Source organism: Protopterus annectens, chromosome 15.part0 (genome assembly GCF_019279795.1).
Source record: "Protopterus annectens isolate FY-2018-M chromosome 15.part0, PAN1.0, whole genome shotgun sequence".
Lineage (NCBI taxonomy): Eukaryota > Metazoa > Chordata > Ceratodontiformes > Protopteridae > Protopterus > Protopterus annectens.
In genome coordinates this window covers 589347910-589368095 of record NC_056749.1, presented here as the reverse complement: position 1 = coordinate 589368095, position 20186 = coordinate 589347910, and the positions used below count along the sequence as shown (strand labels likewise).

The following is a 20186-nucleotide window of genomic DNA, read 5'->3' as shown; positions in this document are numbered from 1 at the left end:
AGCCATGCCCGGAGAAGTGGGCTAGTGGACGTGTAGCATATGGCAGCACAGCTAGCTGGAATTTTGTAAATATGTCATTTATATATCAAACTGATTTGTACAGCTGCTTGTGCTGAGAATGTATTTGTGAGGTTTGCTTGTGTTGAAATGCATCAACAGTGTGCCCTGCTGGAAGGAAAAGAAATTTACATGTATTATTGTAACTGAATTAAATGTATATGTTTTAACAGAGGACTGGAAGAGAAAAGGTTAATCTCAAACTTTAAAATATATCTGAAATTAAATTACTTTATGGGTTAAGCCATAAAGATGTTATCCCACAGTTTTGAAAGGAGCCAGAGACGCAAGGTTGTATCTTTTGTAGGAAGAGTGGAATGGTTTTATTGTTTTATAATTTCCAGATAGTGTAATAAAACTTAGCTAAAGGTCTATTGTGTATTGTAACAAATAGGTGCTAAACCATGCTAGCTTCTAGTGAAGGGGGATAGTGCGGGAAATAGTCAGATGACCAGATGTGTGTGATATCATTCTGTAAGCCAGAAATAACATTTACATATTAGTAGGATATTGCTGTCAATATTCTATATTCTGTCTTGGATCTGACAACAAGGACCACTCACCCACATTATTGCCCTGCTCTATTCATTAAATAGGAACAATATTTCTTTAGATTAGTCAGGAAAATATAATGAGAATAGTTAAGCATTGTTTTTTCTGTAACTGTGTGGCCTTTTCTAGCTGTGTTATTTTCAATATGTCCTGTGGCTGAAACTCTGGTGTTTACTGTAAACAGATGTTTAGTATTTTCATGTTCTTTCATTATTGAATATATTTTAAACTTTCCATTGTGGCTGGTCCTTTTTAGAAAATATTTAAGTTTTGAGAGTATTTGCACATATTTTTTGGTGATAACTCTGGCTTCTCCTGAAAGCCTGACTGTTTGGTCAACATTACCATTTGTATTACTATTAATTTCACTCAAAATAATTCTATACCATTTTAAGAGTCTTATAGTAACTGACTGGTGGCAGTGAATATAGCTTATAATCTAGACAAAGTTGGTAGAGCGGATAATCTGTGCCAGCCTTTCCCAGGTTTGTGCGTGTGCGAAAATTAAATCTCAAAGACTGTGCGTGTCAGCTACTTGGGCAGGAACATGAAGCACTGGTTTCACAGAGAGAGTGGTGGGGGACTTGGCGTAGGACTTAAGTCTGAAGTTGTTCCAGTAGGGAGTCTTAAATGGGACCTGGAGGGAGACAGACACAGAAATCCAGACCCCGGGCTGACTGTATTCCCTGTATGCTCTTAAGGGAAATTGCACTTGATGTAGCGAGGTCAGCATCTGGAAATACTGGGTGTATCCATTTGAATTCCAAGTGAATGTCCCTCTGCAGTGTCAGTGGTGAGGATTCAGGCTCCTTGATTACTGGCCCAGAATGGGGACGTTGCACTTGCATCTGTCCTTCATGTCCTCACACCTTGCATTTTTATACCTCCTGAAACTGCTCTCCAAGCAAAGTCTGAGGCATCTGTGATAAATGACTGCTTTGGAACAGGGAGACAGAAGGGCAAAAAATGTTCCATGTGAGTTGTTCATCTCATCTTCATTCTTACTGATGGTTTCAGAGCCGATCCTCGGCTCCGACTCGGCCAACTACAAAAGCTCAAGGTCTTCAACTAGCTCGAGGCCAACTCCCTATCCCATGATGCAACTTGATCTTCCCTCAGATCTTGTTTGCTGCCAACTGGCTACCTACGACTATTAACTCATTATAGCAGAGTGACGTCTTCAGGTGTTTCTGTAGTTACCTCCTACTGCTCTTCTAGGCATCAAATATTACTTGTTCATACTTGCATTAATAATTCCAAAACCATGCTATACACAAGGTTTCAGAATATTTTATCTTGAAGCATACATGATGGCAAGCACAACTGTATTCATATATGAGCTCTGTCAATTAGTATTTAGTAGAACTGTGAGGTGATAACTTAATTTTTTAAAGACTGAAGCCACACCCACTGGGAGTTAAAGGTACACACTTAAAAGAGCTTTACTGGAGGGAATGAGTTAATATGCCACCATAAGAACTGGATAAGAGACAATACACCATAAATAAAAGTAGACTGGATGGGGGTTGGAGGGTGGGACGTAAGAATGAAGCCAAGATGAACAACTCAAATGGAATGTTATGGTGAGTACATAACTTCTTTATGTGAAGTTGTTCTATCTCACTGTTCATTCTTACTGATGGGTAGTTTCCCAAGCACCATCATTCTTCGGTGGCTCACAGGAGAATGTTCTTCAGAACAGTGGAATGAAAGGAAGCCCTGTCCCTGCAGGCCTTGTCTACTTTGTAATGGGTGATGAAGGTATGAGGCCTTGACCAGGTTGCTGCGTAAATAGTATCTAATGGTAACTTAGCAGAGAAGGCTGATGAGGTAGATACAGCTCTAACAGAGTGGGCCTTTATGTTTTGTTGTAATGAAGCATTCACTAAACTGTAAATGAAAGAAATACAATCTGATAACCATCTTGACAAGGTGACTTTTGTCACTGGAGCACCTTTTTTTGATTCCGAAAGAGAGACAAAGAACTGTTCTGTTTTAATGAATTGTTTGGTCCTGTCCAAATAAAATCGGAGTTGCCGATGAACATCAAGTTTGTGCATGTGTTCCATCTTATTTGTGTATTTAGGGAAGAAAACAGGCAGTTCAATAGATTGGTTGAGATTTGTCTCTGAACAAACTTTGGGTAAAAATGATGGATTAGTTCTGAGCGAGAGACTGTCATTCTGGAAAAATCAGATAAAGAGGTTTGATGGTCAAGGCCTGTAACTCAGAAGTCCTCCGGTAGAAGTGATAGCTATTAAAAATATGGTCTTCCATGAGAGATATTTCAAATCACAGGATTAGGCTGGTTCGAAAGGAGGTAATATAATTCTGGAAAGAACAAAATTTAGATTCCATGGCATGGCTGGAGTTTTGACGGGTGGTCTCAAATGAATAGTACCCTTGAGAAAGGCTTTAGAGAGTCGGTGTGACATGACAGTAGAACCTTGGATACCAAGATGAAAATTCGAGATTGCTGTTAATTGAACTCTAATGGTAGCTGCAGTGGCTCCTTCATTGAAAAGGTTAATCAGAAACTCCAGAATAGATGAAATTGAAGCTAGGTACAGATCAATATCATTCTGAGATGCCCATGTAGAAAATCTCTTCCATTTGCTAAGATATCATTTTCTGGTAGATGACTTATGAGAGGATTTTAAAATATGTTGAGTCTCAGCTGAGAGGTTGTGAATCCTGGCTATGTTTGGAATTGGAGCAGCCAAGCTGTCAGTTATAGGGAGTGAAGAAAAGGATGAAGAGCCCACAATGAATGGGTTAGAAGATCCGGAACGGGTCCAGGATCCAAGGTTCTTCCAATAGATGAGGCTGAAGGAAGGGAAACCAAATTTGATGTGGCCAGTACGGGGCTATTAAGACTATGGTCCTTCTCAGAGTCTTGGCTTTCTGTAACACTTTGGGTATTAGAGGGAAAGGGGGAAAAGCATAAAGGAGACCCAGGGGCCAATTGTGCACCAGTGCATCCCTTGGGGCATCCCCCGGCAAGGGGATTAGGGCAAAGTAGCTGCTGCATTTCATGTTTGTTGGGGTTGCAAAGAGACTGCAACAAGGCTGGCCCCATCTGTGAAAAATCCTTTCCGCTACTTGTTTCTTTAGGGACCATTCATGAGGCAAAAGAATTGCCCTGCTTAGCTTATTTGCTATCACATTGGATTTCCCTGGGATGTGTGTTGCTATCACAAAGCGCTGGATGGAAGTTGCCCACTGCCATACTCTCAGGGCCTCTTGATACAGGGGATAAGATTTGGTTCCTCCTTGTTTGTTTATGTACCAGACCACTAACATATTGTCTGTCTGAATTACAATTGTTCCCAGAGGGAGAGAGTCTTGAAAGGAGTGCAACACTAGGAGTACACCGCTCTCATCTCCAGGATGTTTATATGCAGATGAGCCTCATGCTTCTTTCAAGTGCCTTGGGCTGTTCTTCCCTGATAATGCCCTCTCCCACCCTATCAAGGAAGCATCCATGGTCACCGTAGCTATAGGAGTAGATAGGACAAATGGACAGCCTAGTGTTACTTGTTGGGATGTCAGCCACCACTGAAGGTCCTTCTTGTACATATTTGTTATTATGATTTGGTGTGACATTGGAAGATCCTGAAAGGACCATTGAGAGAACAGGAGCCACTGTAGTACTCGCATGTGCATCCAACCCAGAGGAATGGCTATGATCACTGCCGCCATCGTTCCTAGCAATTTGAATACAATTGAGACTGGGGCTTTTGTCTTTGGGAGCAGGATAAGCATTTCTTTTCATAAAAGACAAACTCTTTCTGGAGGAAGGCTTAAGGTCATTGTGACTGTATTTAGTTCTGCTCCTATAATAACGGTCTGTTGCGATGGTGACAAGGCAGATTTTTCTGAGTTTATGGTAATCCCCAATTGATTCCAGAGATTTAAAGTTGTGTCCCTCGCATATATGAGTTGATGCCTGGTGGTGGCAATGAGGAGCCCGTCATCTAGGTATGGAAACACCTAGAATCCCAAACGTCTCAGGCAAGTCATGACTACTGCCATACATTTGGTGAACACTCTGGGGGCTGTAAAAATGGTCTGTTGCAATGGTGAAAAGGCAGATTTTTCTGAGTTTATGGTAATCCCCAATTGACTGCAGAGATTTAAAGTTTGTCTCTTGCATGTATGAGTTGATGCCTGGTGGTAGCAGTGAAGAGCCAGTCGTCTAGGTATGGAAACACCCGGAATCCCAAACGTCTCAGGTGAGCCATGACTACTGCCATGCATTTAGTGAACACACTGAGGGCTGTAGCGAGACCAAAGGGCACAGCGTGAAACTGATAATGACTGGCTCCCAGCCGGAAGCGTAGATGAGCTCTGGATGGCCTATCCATTTTTATGTGGTAGTACGCATCTGGGAGATCTATTGAGCACATCCAATTGTCTTTCCCCAGAAAGGGGAGCATTGACTGTAGCGTGACCATCCGGAACGTTGTCTTTTTTACCAACTTGTTTAGTTTGCTGAGGTCTAGATTAGGTCTCCAGTCCCCTGTTTTCTTTGGAACTAAAAAAAACCTTGAGTAAGTTCCGGATCCTCTCTGGTCTGCTGGGACTGGTTAGATGACTCTTTTTTCCAGCAACCTTTGGACGTCCATGGCTGCTTGTTCCCTGTGAATGGGTGGAACGTCTGGGATTTTTTTTCACAAGAGGGGGCTGTGTGGCAAAGGGAACTGAGTATCCTCTGGATATGATACTTTGTACCCAGCTGTCTTTTGTCATTTTTAGCCAGGCATCTGGATACAAAGAAAGGCGTCTCCCGACTGCCTCCAGAGATGGACAGTTAGGCCTCCTCTCAGGACCGCTGATAGGGCTTCCCAAAGAACTGATCTCTGTTGCCCTGATTCTGCGGACCCCCTCTGCTGCATGGACGGTGTCTTCCATTACTTCCCCCTCCTCTGCCTCTAGAGGGAGTTTCACCATGAGTATCCTGGAAGGATCCTTGAGATTTATGGAACCACATCTTTCCACCTCCCCTCCCTTTGGGGTAGGGTCTAATCGGGGTAGAAAAATGTACTCCGATGGCAGTCAAGGTCCTTCCATCTTTCTCACTCCTGGTAAGTGTTTCCTTCACTTTCGGACCAAAAAGGGACAAGCTGTGAAAAGGAGTGTTAATAAAAGAAGACTTAAAGGGTTCCACAAAGGAACATAAGCGCATCCAGGAATGTCTCCTAAGGGCAATTTTTGTACCCGCTGCTCTGCTCATTCCATTAGCTGCATAGGACACCAGATGCATGGAAGAGTTCACAATAGAATTTAGAGTAGAGAGCTTGGAAGTTACCTTGTCAGAAACCCCCACATCTACTGAACCCTGCAGGGTATCTCCTAGTTCTTTCAGGAGATCCCTTTCTAACCTAGTGAAATGTGTGAGATAGTTCAGCGACTGAAGGACAAAAGCTGCTGAACTAAACATATCCTTCCCATACCTGTCCATGATCCTGGACTCTCTATTAGGAGGATGAACATACATAGAAGTTTCTGATAGCTCCTTCTTGGTGGCCACTGCCACCACCATGGCATCAATGGGCACTCCTTTAGTTAGAAAGGTTTTGTCTGGAGGGAAAGTTATACATTTATTAGGCCTCCTGGGAACAGGCTCCGTGGTATCCAGGGACTCCCATGCCCTTCGAGAGAGTAACTCAATCAACTCATTGAAGGGCGGAGACACCCAAGAGATGGAGGGCTGAGACCCAAAAGCCTTCAGGAGGACTGACTCATCATCAGTAGGGTTAAGGGATTTCCAGCCACCCCTCTGTTTAAGAATTTCTAGAATATCTGCGAATTAAATATCCTCTGAGGGGGGACCGTGGGGACCTTTCTGACTCATCTAAGTCAGTATCCAAAGTGACAGATTCCTGTGGGGAGTCCAGATGCTTTCTCTTGCAAAGTCTCTTCTTGGGGACCTCTTCAGTGGGAGCTTCTGAAAGGTCTCGGAAGAGCATGGCTCGCCCAATGGGGTTTCCTGTGGCTCAGAGTCTCTACGCTTTAATGGAGAGCGTGTTGTAGAGGTACACACCGGTGCTTTAAGGGATGGAGCTGCTGGTACTGACGGTGTGGTTGTCGGTGTGGACAATACCCTCCTCATGGCCTCAAAGGCCCTTCAATCCAGATGCAAGGAATCCCCCGGATCCGAGGATACAAGGGACTCTCCCGGCATCAGAGCAGAGGGCTCCGAGATCGAGGTCGGAGCCGAGCTCACTTGAGCTGAAGCCCCGTGAGGTAAAGGCGGAACTGACAACTCGGTCCGACTATCCTCCCTGGACCCGACCGGTGAGCGTCGACTCCAAGATCCCTCAGTCAGCACCAAAGATATCATGGCAGTCAGGGACAACACCAATTTAAGGTAGGTGTCGGACCCGAGGGGTCCACAATCATCAGATCTGAGCTCTCCGGCTCCGAAACTTCGAGGCGGATCGGAGGAGGAACAGAAGACAGTGGAGGAACTTGTGTCGGCACCAATAAAATTTTTGCAAGTGCCGGTATCTGCAAAAGCCTCTTCACCTCACAGTCCACATCCAAATCAGAGAGTCTACTTGAGGCCCGAGAAGAATGTGTGGATGAAGCCACCGACTGTAAGATGGAGGATTTCAATGTAGGAGATACCGGCTTCAATGTTGGGGACTGCCTCCTAATCAAAACAACAGTATGCTCCGTTGGCTGTGGAGCCGATGCCAAAGCTTTACTTGATTTGGTTTTTGGAGTTGATGAGATTTTCTTGGCTCCGAAGAACTAGAAATCATCTTACAAGGTTTGTCATGCTTATCCAGTGCCTCTTGGAAGGAGGATTTTAAAAGACCTCTATCCATAAGTTTTCTCTTTCTTGCATGTAACACTGTAGCACTAAAAGAGTGGCATACTAAACAACTTTCTTATAGGTGCACCTCACCCAAACAGACACAGTCAGTATTTCCATCAGTGATGTACATCTTTTGCCCACATCTTGGGCATTTTTTAAATCCAGACTTGGATTTCTCTTCCTCTTGATGAGACATCCTATCAGAATAAACAGAGAAAAAAACTCTCTCTCTCTCTCTCTCTATATATATATATATATATATATATATATATATATATACACACACACACACACACACACACACACACACACACACACACACACACACACACACACACATACAAGAAAAACACTCAGAAACTTTTACTAAGCTATCAGTAAAATATATATCACACAAAGCACTCTACTTCTAATAATGCAAGAAAGTACAGTCATGTACACTTACCATAAATGTAGATGTTCCAGTGTATTCACTGTTAGAGTCATTACCATTTGGGTTATCTGCCTGCAGGTAACCCTCAGCCGGCCTGAATATCACAGTCTTGGATCCCTGCATCGAATGTTGTCTCTTCTTCTATGACGTCAGGTCGTCAGGGATATAAAACATGCAGCCAACGCCATTACATCAGTTTTTCTTACTCCAGATGTCAGGTGCCCCCATAATGGGAAGCAATTATATGTTAGGTTACACCTCCAACAAAAAGCAAATACACCAGAAAGCTGAAATACACTAAACAAGAAGAAAGGTTAGCCAATAGAAGTCAGGGGGCTGGAGGGAGGGTAACCAGGACTGCAACAGTGAATACACTTGAACATCTACATATGGTAAGTGTACACAACTGTACTATGTTCTTCATGTTTCACTGTTGCAGTCATTACATTTGGGGGTTGGTTCCCAAAGCTAAGGAAGGGAGGAGGAAGTTAGAGAGCATTAGGACTAGCTATTAACCCCTGCAGGACTACAGTGGCAAAACCAGCTCTGGATTTATGGATAGGCATGTGGTAATGCTTAGTGAAGGTATGTACAGAGCTCCAGGTAGCAGCTTCTAGGATGTCCCTGGTAGGGACACCTCTGAGAAAGGCTGTAAAGGTAGAGGCAGCCCAGGTGGAATGTGATCTTATCCCCTGTGGGGTATATTTTCCATGGTGCTTATAGCAGAAATGAATGCAATGGGCTATACACTTAGAAATGGTTTGCTTTGAAATGGCCTTCCTCTCTGCCCCTGCAGCAAAGCCAACTAGCAACTGTTCAGATTTTCTGAGAGGCTTAGTCCTGTCCAAATAAAATCTAAGTTGTCTGTGCACGTCCAAACAGTGCAGTATTCATTCTCCTTTGTTCTGTGGATTAGGGAAAAAAGTAGGCAAATGAATGGACTGATTAAGGGCCACACTAGACACCACCTTGGGCATAAAGGAAGGTTTGGTCCTGAGGGACACCCTGCCTGCATGGAAGATGATGCAGGGCTCCACTGCCATGGGAGCCTGTAATTCTGACACTCTTCTTGCTGAAGTGATGACTAGAAGGGAGGCTGTCTTCTAAGAAAGGAATTTCAACTCTGCAGTTGCAGCTGGCTCAAAAGGAGGTAGAGTGAGCTTTTCCAATACAAAGTTAAGGTCCCAGGCTGGAATAGGGGCTCTCCTGGGTGGTCTTAAATTTTTGGCCCCTCTAAGGAGTTGCTTTAGCAGGGGGTGAGAGAAGAGGGGTGGGTTCAGTATTATAATGTGCTGAAATGGCAGAGGCATGAATTTTAATTGACGAGAAGGAAAGGCCTTTGTGGAGTACCTCTATTAAGTACTGAAGAATATGCGGTAAGCTGGGCACTGTTGTGCCCATCCCCTGAGTTTGGCTCCAGGAACAGTATCTTTTCCACTTTTCAGCGTAGGATTTTCCAGTACCAGGCCTCCTTGCCTCCAGAATGACATCTAGCACCTGCTTACTGAGGGATGCTATAGGAGAGCTCAAGGAATTAGCCAGGCTGCAAGGTTCAGAGTTTGAAGCTGAGGGTGCAGAATCTGGGACAGCAGGGAAGGGGTCTGAGGCAGGTGCCATGGTTCCAGCAGTGACATACTGCGCAAGAGGGGGTACCAGTGCTGGCATGGCCAGTCTGGTGCAATCAGTATTGTCCTTGGTTTGTCCTGTTTGATCTTTAGCAGAACTTTCAAGAGGAGAGGCAGAGGGGAAAAGGCATAAACTGAGATGCTTTCCCAGGTGAAGGATAGGGCATCCACTTTCCAAGCTTGACTGTGGGAAGTCCTTGTGCAGAATTTGTGCAATTGGTAGTTCTGAGGGGAGGCAAACAGGTCTATCTCTGGATTCCCCCATTTGTTTCTCAAAAGGTTGAATATCTTTGGTTCCAGTTTCCACTTGTGTGGGTCCATGAGATTTCTGCTTGGGTCATCTGCCAGTGAATTTAGCTTGCCTGGAAGGAATTGAGCTTGTAGGTGCACTTGGTAGTTCAAGGCTGTATTCCAGAGAGCCATGGCTAGTCTGCAGAGAGGGTACGACTGGGTTCCCCCCTGCTTGTTTATGTACCACATAACATTGGTGTTGTCTGTCTTTACCAATAATTGTTCTGGAAGAATGTAGTCCTTGAAGGCTGTCAGGGAATTCTGTACAGCTAACATTTCTTTTTGATTGATATGCATTTGCATCTGATTTGGGTTCCATTTGCCCTGAATGCACTGCCCTGCCAAGTGAGCCCCCCCCATGCATAGTGTGATGCGTCTGTTGTTAGGGTTTGGGCGACAGGGGGTAAAGTGGAATGGGAGCCCACTGTTGTGGTAGCAGGCCTCTGCCCACCAAAGGAACTCTGTCTTTATACAAGGAATGATAGGGATAATTGATTCCAGGTTCTGAGAATGTTGACACCATAGGCTTTTTAGATACTATTGTAGTTTCCTCATATGCAGTCTTGCATATGGAATTAGTAGAATGCAAGAGACCATGAACCCCAGGGCTTGCAGGATTGTCCTTGCAGATAGCTGGGTCTTTGTGGCCAGTAGTTTGAAGTAGGCTGTCAAATAAACGTGTTTCTCTGGCGTGAGGTGAGCCATCTGGAAAGTTGTGTTCAAGCTTGCTCCCAGGAATACAATTTGTTGGCAGAGTACTAGATGAGAATTCTTTTGTTTATGGTGTACCCCAGTGAGGTTAGAAGTTTCTTTACAAATGCCAGATGTTTTAGTAGCATGTCCTGGCTTTCTGCCTGAATTAGACAATCGTCCAGATATGGGTATATATGAATATTTCTTTGCCTGCAAAATGCAATGACTGGAGCTAGGCACTTTGTGAATACCCTGGGCACAGTAGATAAGCCAAAGGGAAGTGCAGAAAACTGCATGGAGCCTGCTCTGAAGCGTAGGTATTTCCTGCTAGATTCCCTTACTGGAATGTGCAGGTAAGCTTCCTTTAAGTCTAAGGTTGCCAACCAGGCATCTTTGCCTAGCATAGGAAGCAGCTGTTGAAGTGTTAGCATTTTGAATTTTGGCATTACCAAAAAGGTGTTTAGAATAGAGAGGTCCAGAATAGGACACCAGGAGCTGTCTTTTCTGGGTGCCAGGAAAAGTCTTGAGTAAAAACCTTGTCCCCTTTCTTCTGCTGGGACAGGTTGAATAACCCTGATACTTAGAAGAGAGAGAACCTGCTGTTGAGCCTCTGCGCACTGATTTGGGGGTAGATCTGACCAACCGTTTGGGGTTGGTAAGGTGTGTAAGTGGAATCTGTATCCCTGGGAAACTATATTTAAAACCCATTTGTCCTGGGTAATGAATTCCCAGTTTTTTGCATGCTAGGCGATCTTTCCCCTAAAGGAGCAGGCAGTTGAGCAGGGCTTGGAAGGTGTAAGGTTAAGTCATTGTGACATTTTTCCATAGGGGGGTGTCTTACTACTTCCAGCTTTGGAAGTAGGAACCCCCCTTGCTTAGGCCTGTGAGTACCTTGAGACTGTAGCCTAGATTGTCTGCTGTTCCTGGGTTTGGACTGAGAAGGCCTGGAAGAGACAGGAAAAGACCAATTCTTAGAAGGTCAATGCCTGCTAAATCTAGGAGGTTGTACTTGCAGGAAATCTTTAACAGTTTGCATAGATTTAGCTTTTTCCTCCATCTTTTTAAGGACTTCTTCTGCTTTGTTGCCAATTAGGCGGTCATGGTTTAAGGGAGCATCCAGTAATTTAGCTTTAACATGATCTGGCAAATTTTGCTCCTTAAGCCAAGCATGCCTTCTACGAACAGACCTAGTGACAGCAGCTCTGCAAGATGCTTCTAAAGAGTCAAAACCACATTGCAAAGTATGTTTACCAACTTGTTCAGCAGAATGCATTAAATCCTATAATTCTTTATTTTCAGCACAGTCAGGAATCAACATCATTTTAAGTAGTCCCATAATATCCTGCTGATACTTTACCATATGAAACTGGCAGTTTAAGGCCCTAATGGCCAAAGTAGCAGAAGTGTATACCTTCTTACCTATCTGTCCAAGGCCCTGGAATCTCTATCAGAGGGGGTAGGGTTTTTGGCAGTAGTAGCCTTAATGCCTTTAGGTCCTTGGGAAATGGTCTCTGGGTCCGCAGTAGGATTCTTGAAGAGGAACTTGTGAGAGTCAGGTACTCTGTAATACCTGTCAGGTTTCCTAGGAGCTGGCGGTAAAGTGTCTGGGGCCAGGCTAGATTCCAAGAAGGCATCATCTACAATGTCCAGGACAGGAGAGATAGCTAAAGGCCTGTGTTGAGGGAGGAGTAAGAATTCCCTAAGCATCTTTTCGGAGTCAGAGTAATCCTGGCTTTCCCAACGGAAATGCTCCCTAAGAGTGTGCAAGGTTTCACCAAAAGAAAAATCTTCTGGAGGGGAAGCAGAGGGAATGGAGTCCTCTGCATCAGAATCCTCATAGGTAGATAAGGGCAAATTCTGGTAATCAGAAGAAAATAGAAGTTATGTTCTTACCATAACGTTCCATGTTAGTTGTCTTCTTCTCGCCTTCTTCTTGCTGGATGGGTTCGGAGCCGACCTCGGCTCCGACTCGGCCACTCTAAAAGCTCGGGAGTTGGTTCCACCGGCTCAAGGCTCCCCTTATATCCCACAATGCTAGGCGAGAGTTACCTCAGATCTCGTTTGTAAGCTAACCCAGCTTATATCAATAACAGTATAACTGTAAATAGAATCCACCTCTAACAGCAGGAAGAAAAGGGGTGACCTACATCCTGAAACAAGAAATATGCAAAATAGCATATGACTAAGAAAGAGGTGGTAGAAAGAGAGGTCACGATCACAACTCCTCTAGGTCTGTCCAGGCCAGGGGGAAGGAGGGTGGGACGCAAGAAGAAGGCGAGAAGAAGACAACTAACATGGAACGTTATGGTAAGAACATAACTTCTATATGTTAAGTTGTCTATCTCGCCTTCATTCTTGCTGGATGGGACCGCGTCCCTAGCACCTTGTCCCGGGTGGCCTAACGGAACAGACTCCTGAGAACAGTGGAACCAAAATTAGCTCTATGCCTAGAAGCTAAATCCAACTTATAATGGGAAATAAAAGTGTGAGGAGTAGCCCAAGTAGCCGCTGCACAAATGGTGTCAATAGGCAGTCTGTCTTGGAAGGCTAGAGAAGTAGCCAAAGCTCTGGTGGAATGGGCTTTAGGTTTATTAGGTAGTTTTTGGTGTCTAATCTCATAAACAAGGGTAATCAGAGATGTTAGCCATCTGGATAATGATACCTTTGAAACTGGAAGTCCCTTTCTGCTTTCCGCATAGGAGACAAACAGCTGATCAGATTTTCTGAATTGTTTGTCCTGTCCAAGTAGTACCTTAATTGACGATGAACATCCAGGCAGTGTAATTTTGTTCAGATCTATTTGAATACTCTGGGAAAAAGACAGGGAGGTCAATGCATTGGTTTAGATTTGATGTTGAAACCACCTTAGGCAAAAAGGACGGGTTAGTTCGTAAGGAAACTCTGTCCTTATGGAACAAGAGATAAGGAGAACGACAACTGAGTGCTTGAAGTTCTGAAATTCTTCTAGCTGATGTGATAGCCACCAGAAAGAGAGTTTTCCATGATAATAATTTCAAGGAACATGAAGCTGCAGGTTCGAAAGGGGAAAGAATCAAAGAAGCAAGAACTAAATTTAGGTCCCAAGGAGAAGGAGGATTTCTTATAGGAGGTCTGAGAAGAAAAACTCCTTTCAAAAAGGCTTTGCAAAGTTTGTGGGACATTAGGGCAGATTCAGAAATGCCCACATGAAAATTAGAAATAGCTGCCAATTGAACCTTAAGAGTAGATGGAGATGAACCTGCATGGAAGAGTTCAGCTAGAAAATCAAGGACTAGTTGGATGGAAGCGGTGAAAGGATCTATGTCCTTTCCTCGTGCCCAGTATGAGAAGCGTTTCCACTTACTCAAATAAATCTTTCGAGTGGAAGATTTATGGGAAGCTATCAATATATCTCTAACCGAGTGAGATAATTGAGGAAGCCTGGCTACGGTTGGAAGTGGAGGAACCAAGCAGTGAGGTTCAGAGAGGGGAGGGAGCGATGAAACTGACCCGATTGGTGGATCAAAAGATCTGGAACTAGGTCCAGACTCCACGGTCGCTCCAAGAGAAAACGATGTAGAAAGGGGAACCACACTTGTCGAGGCCAGTAAGGAGCAATGAGGATCAATGAGGCCTTCTGAGCGATAGCTTTCTGTATTACTTGAGAGATCAGAGGGAAAGGAGGAAATGCATACAGAAGTCCCCGGGGCCATACTTGGACTAGAGCGTCCCTGCTGGGTTGGCCTGGTAAAGGGAATAGAGTGAAGTATTCTCTGCACTTGCTGTTTTGGGGAGTAGCAAAAAGATCGCAGCAAGGCTGACCCCACTTGAGAAATATCTCTCTCACTACAGAGTCTTTCAGAGACCACTCGTGAGGCATGAGTATAGCTCTGCTCAACTTGTCCGCAATGTGATTGGACTTCCCGGGGATGTGCGTTGCTATCAGAAAACGCTGAGAAGAAATCGCCCATTGCCACAGTCTGAGTGCTTCTCGACACAGGGGGTATGATCTGGTTCCGCCTTGTTTGTTGATGTACCACACTACAGACATATTGTCTGTCTGGATTGCAATCGTTCCCAAGGGAAGAGAGTCTTGAAGGGCTTGCAACGCTAAAAGCACTGCTCTCATCTCCAGAACATTTATGTGCAAGTGGCATTCGTTTGGTTGCCATGTGCCCTGGACTGTCCTGCCCTGATAATGCCCCCCACCCGATCAGGGAGGCATCCGTTGTCAGAGTAGCAACCGGAGGAGGTGGAACAAATGGTCTTCCCGACAGGAGCTGGGGAAGACATCCACCACATGAGATGCTTTTGCACGCCTGCGTGATCATAATGGTGTGAGACATTGGAAGTTCCTGGTATGACCATTGAGAAAAAGCATCCACTGAAGGATCCGCATGTGGTATCTGGCCAATGGGAGGAGAGGTATGGCGCTGCCATGATTCCCAACACCTTTAGAACTAACCTGGCTTTGGCTCTGTTGTTGTTGAGAAGAAGTGACACCAATTTGTGAATGTCTGATATCCTTTGGTTCGTTAGCGTTGCAGACATGTTTATAGTATCTAAATTTGCCTATGTAGGTAATAGTACGACAAGGTGACAAAACAGACTTTTCGCAATTTATTGAAATACCCAGTTTTTGACAAGCGAAAAGTATAATCTCTGGCCATCAGAAGGAGATGCTTGGTGGGAGCTGTGAGAAGCCAGTCGTCCAAATATGGAAACACCTGGAATCCTTGTCGTCTCAGGTGAGAAGCTACCACTGCCATGCATTTGGTAAACACCGGGGCAGTGGTGAGACCAAAGGGCAGGGCCCTGAACTGAAAATGACTGGTTCCCAGCCTGAAGCGGAGGAATCTTCTGGAGCGTCTGTTCATTTTTATGTGATAGTACGCATCCCGAAGGTCTATAGAGCACATCCAGTTTCCTTTGCCCAGAAGGGGAAGAATGGATTGCAGTGTGACCATCCGAAATCTTGTTTTCTTGACTGATTTGTTCAAGACACTGAGATCCAAAATCGGTCTCCAGTCCCCTGTTTTCTTTGGAACTAAAAAGAACCTTGAGTAGATTCCGGATCCTTGTTGGTCTGGTGGCACTGACTGAATTGCTCTTTTTGCAAGCAGTTTTGAAATTTCCAAAGCTGCTATATCCCTTTGAGCGGGTGGAACATCTGGAAGGGATTTTTTGACTGATTTGGAAAGCGAAGAAAGGGGATAGAATAGCCTTCGGAAATGATGGACTGTACCCATTTGTCTTGAGTCAGGGATAGCCAGGCTTCTGGGTACAGTGACAATCTTCCCCCGACTGCCTCCGAAGATGGGCAGTCGGGCAACACCTCAGGGATGCTGAAACGGCTTGTCAGGAAAGGCTTCCCGATTGCCCTGGTTCTGCGGACCCCCCTGCCCCTAGGGCGACGTCTACCATTGTTATTCCCACCTCTGCCTTTGGTAGGAAAACGACTCTGTCGTCAGGCAAAGTCCCTTGAGATTGTTTACGGAACCACATCTTCCCACCCTTCTGGCCTTTGGGGTAAGGCCTAGAAGGAGTCGAAAAATGGACTCCGACGGCAGAAAGGGTCTTGCCATCAGTCTCGCATCTAGTCAGGGTTTCTTTCACTTGAGGACCAAAGAGAGATGATCCATCAAAAGGGGAGTTCGTGAAAGACGTCTTGAAAGGTTCCGCGAAAGTTGCATAGCCGCATCCAGGCGTGCCTCACGTAAGGCTACCCCTGTCCCTGCGGCTCTGCTCGCTCCATCAGCCGCATAAGAGGAGGCGCATGGAGGAGTTGGATATGGAATTAAGGGTAGCCAGCTGCGTGTTCATTTTCTCTTGAAACCCGCAGCTGTAGGGTTCTTAACATTTCACTCGCTTCCTTGATCAAGTCCCTTTGAAGACGAGTGAAATGGCACAGGTAATTCAGCTTAACGCATGGTAAATGTCGCTGAGGAGAACATCCGCTTCCGCACCTATCCATGGACCTAGATTCCTTGTTAGGTGGATGGACAGGCACTGAAGGATCAGCCAGTTCCTTCTTTGTGGCGGCAGCTACCACCATTGCATCCACAGAAACTCCTTTTGATAAAAATTGCTTGTCTGATGGAGCTGTGATGAATTTGGAGGGTCTCCTGGGAGTGGGGTCCACTGAATCAGGAGCCGTCCATGCCTTTTAGCAACCACCTGCATGAGGGGGTCAAGGGGGACACCCAGGAGGTGGAAGGACGAGAGCCAAACGCCTCAAGATACACAGATTCGTCCTCCGAAGGGTTGAGGGCTGGCCAATTTCCCTCTGTTTCAGGATCTCCAGAATGTCTGCAAATGAGACATCTTCAGAAGGGGAACGGGGAACCCTCAGAATCATCCAGATCTGTGTCTGGCGTGATAGACTCAGGTGAGTCAATGTGTTTCCTCTTGCACTTCCTCTTCCGAGGGGCTCTTCTGCCAAATCAGGAGAGGCCTCGAAGAGGATGAAATCCCACAGGGGCTCCTGAGGAGCTGGCTCTCTGCGGTCCGGGATGAGAGAGTGAGTCGACTTACCCTGAGGCAGCATCGAGGGAGGGGCTGACGGAGCCGACTGTGGAGTAGAGCCAGGCTCTAACACACTCCGCATGACCTCGAATGCACCCCTGTCAGGCAGAGCCAGAGGTCCCCGCTCCGAGGAGCTAAGAACCCCTCGGCACCGACAGTGATGGCTCCGAGGCCGATCTCGCAGCCGAACTCACCAGCGCGGAAGCACCGGGGGAGAGGGGGGTCGGACAAGGGTCCGATGCCACTCACCCCCTCGGAGCCGACGAGGGAAGTCCGGCGCCGAGATTCCTCCACAGAGGAAAACGGAGCCGACGACGGAGCTGAAGACAATTGTCTCGGCTCCGAAGTAACCACAGTCTCGGTTCCGACACGACCCGGCTCCGAACTCAAAAGAGTCGAAGGAGGAAAGAGTTGATGGACCGGGGCAGGCACCGACTGATGAGTCGGGCTCTGAAGCATCTGGGCTAGTGCCTCGGACTTAAGTAGTCGACTCACTACCCTCTGAAGGTCATGATCGGACAGCCTCGATGACCTAGAGGAATGAGACCTTTGGCTCCGTTCAGACAGCAGGGGAGAGCCTGGAGCCGAATGAACGGAGCCAATAGATGGTGACCTTGATCTCTTTCTAGTTGTCGGCTCCGAAGATCTGGTCGGAGCCGACACGGGTACTTCAATAACCTCGGCTCCAGCCCGAGCCGAGGAGCCACAGAAACTGTGGACTGAGACTTATCGGCTCCAGCCGGAGCCGATAAAGGCAAAGGTTGAACAACCTGAGGTCTCGGCTCAGAAGCCGGAGCCGAAGACCTCGATGCCTTAGAGGGCTTCCCTGTTGAGACAGACAGGGAATCCTCAGGCTTCAACAAGCCTCTCAGAATTAGCTTGTTTTTTCTTTCCTGCAGGACCCTGGGGCTGAAGCCATGGCAAACAGCACAGGAGTCCCTGCAGGTGCAAAGGCCCCAGACAATAGACACAAGAAGTGTGAGCGTCTGTCAGAGACATTTTCTGACAGCACGCATCACACTTCTTGAATCCGGAGACCTTTGCTTCTTTAGACATTGCCTAACTGACAGGTGTACACAAACACACACTCAAACACACCAGTTATACCCTGTCAGAAAATATAACAATTTTAGTAATGATACTAGTAATAAAGTACAATAAAATGTAGTAAATTATAGTAAACTACACAAACACTCCCTTAGGGAAGAGAAGGCCTAAGGCCCAAGGGAAGAACCAAAGGTTCTTTTAGACAAGAAACGGGAAAAATTAGGGTCGGGGATAAAGTTCTATGAACTACACTAATCTAAGAAGAATTTAACTTAAAAAGGGGTAAAAAGAGTAACTTTTGTATAAAAAGCTAACACTCACCAGGAACCGGTAGAAGCAACCAACCTCGAAGCTGTAGCGGCAAACGAGATCTGAGGTAACTCTCGCCTAGCATTGTGGGATATAAGGGGAGCCTCGAGCCGGTGGAACCAACTCTCGAGCTTTTAGAGTGGCCGAGTCGGAGCCGAGGTCGGCTCCGAACCCATCCAGCAAGAATGAAGGCGAGATAGACAACTTAACATTAGAAATTTCAGAATCCTGATCAGAAGAATCAGATGAAAAATCAGTTCTAGGTCTCTTGGAGGGTGAAGGCTGGCTTCCCCTAATTAAAGTAATAAGGTCTTCAGCCATTCTTATCATTTGTTTTTTAGGCATATGGGCCTGACCATGTGGTTTGGACATCGGTTTTCTAGGTGTGGGTCGAGTTTTAGGCCTTGAAGAAGAAAATGATGTTGGTTTGAGGTTGGGAGGGTGGCCTAATGGTTAAGGTGTTTGCCTTACAAACACAAAGTGCAGGGTTTGAGTCTCACAAGGGATAATTGGCTAGGCTTACAATGGCTCACGAGGGCAGTTAGCCTAGTACTAACCTATGAACCCTATGAACCTATAAGTACAGTTTTAGCAACTAACAGTGGGCAGAACTGCCTTTCAGTTTGTAGCCTGCTACAGACCACCCTCCCAGACTCAGGAACCCCACTCGGCTTTCCTGAGAACACTGGAGAATATGAAGGTCTCTCCAAACACCATTATATTGGGTGACTTCAACTACCCAAACATAGACTGGGAGAACTACTCAAGCCCCAACACCCTCACCCAACGGTTCCTAGAATTTATAAACTCAAATGCTATGGAACAACTGGTGACCACTCCCACAAGAGGGGAAAACATATTGGACCTGATCATCACCAACATGGGGATTCTATGTTCCATACCAGAGGTATACCCCTCATTAGTAACATCTGACCATAAATTAATCTCACTGGACATCCATATCCCGTCCCCACCCCAGCCAAGGAAACCACGGTGAAGAACTTCTCAAAAGCAAACTTCACACTTCTCAAAACCGAGGTGGAATCCTTCAAAGACCCCGGGGCCAGTGGAAAACATGGCCCAAACTGCTGAATCCTTTACAATCGCATTCTATGGACACCTACAGGAATGCATGGATTTTGCTATCCCAAATAAAACCAAGACTCACTCCTCCAAAGGCAGGAGACCTGTCTGGTGGACCCCGGCCATAAATAAGCTATACAACAGAAGGAGGAAGCTACTACATGATAGAGAAAAATCCCAAAAAGGAAAGGCATCGCTGATCAGTACTAGCAAGAAACTACGATCCCTCATAAAATCATCTAAGGCCAGCTTCAAAAGAAAAATTGCACAAGATGCTAAAGATAATCACAATGCCTTCTTTAGTTATGTCAGGAACCTGGGTGGCAACTCCCAGATATGCTCTGAGTTAGTGCAAAATGACAAAAAATACACTGAACCCACAGACACTGCCAACATCCTGGCAGACAGGTTCAGTGCAAACTCCCCCCCCCTTCTCCCCCAAAAGAGCAAATGTCTATCCCGACAGAGTGTAGCCTCCCTGACATCACAGATGCACAGGTGAGAACTGCCCTCTCCAAAGCAAAAAACACAGCATCAGTGGGACCGGATGGTGTCCCGGGCTGCGTCTTACACGAGCTCCAAGAAGAACTGAACCCTCACATAAAGTCACTGTACAATCTCAGCCTTACTACAGGATATGTACCCAAGGAATGACGTACAGCAACAGTGGTCCCACTCCACAAAGGTGGTGCCACAACGGACCCCGGAAACTATCGCCCTGTAAGCCTGTCTAGCTTGGTCTGCAAAGCTGTGGAACGTATCATCA

General features: G+C 45.9%; 1 protein-coding gene across 3 annotated transcripts in view; it reads right to left on the bottom strand.

Moving 5' to 3' along the window:
* Positions 1 to 20186, bottom strand: part of TEX11 (testis expressed 11) — a 1293291-nt gene that overhangs the window by 15959 nt on the left and 1257146 nt on the right. The window lies entirely within an intron of this gene.